Raw genomic sequence first — 514 nt, forward strand, 5'->3', positions numbered from 1 at the left:
AAGACGTCTCGCCTTGCTTCAACCGGTCGTCCTTCTGCTTCTTCAGAGGAAGATATGAAGTTCCTCAAGCAGTCGATATTTGAGTATGTGTCCTTTATGGATATGGACATAGGTCAGGCTAGTGCTGCCAAACATAAGGATAAGCTTGAGCATTTGAGTGCGAAATTGGCGCAAGCACTGACACTTCCGTCACTCAATCTTTCTGTCGATTTTAAAGCGACGTTGAAAGTTGTCCATTCCGAGATTCTCTCCTTGCTGGCCAAAAATGTTGAACTGAAGGCCAAGAGTACTCAATATCTTTGCGCTGTATCTGAAAGAGAGTCTTTGCTTCTGGAGATCAACAAAGCTGAGGACGAATTGAAAGAAATCTCTTCCGAAGTTATGATTGAAGACTCTTTGATGACCAGTTTGGCTGCATAGATGAAGGAGCTTCAAGCAAGGATGGACGACTGCAAGACGAGAATGGTTGCTAAAAAGCGTAATGCCTCCTAGGGAATTGAGCGAACCAAGTCTT

The sequence above is a fragment of the Olea europaea genome, unplaced genomic scaffold (genome assembly GCF_002742605.1).
Source record: "Olea europaea var. sylvestris unplaced genomic scaffold, O_europaea_v1 scaffold2957, whole genome shotgun sequence".
Lineage (NCBI taxonomy): Eukaryota > Viridiplantae > Streptophyta > Magnoliopsida > Lamiales > Oleaceae > Olea > Olea europaea.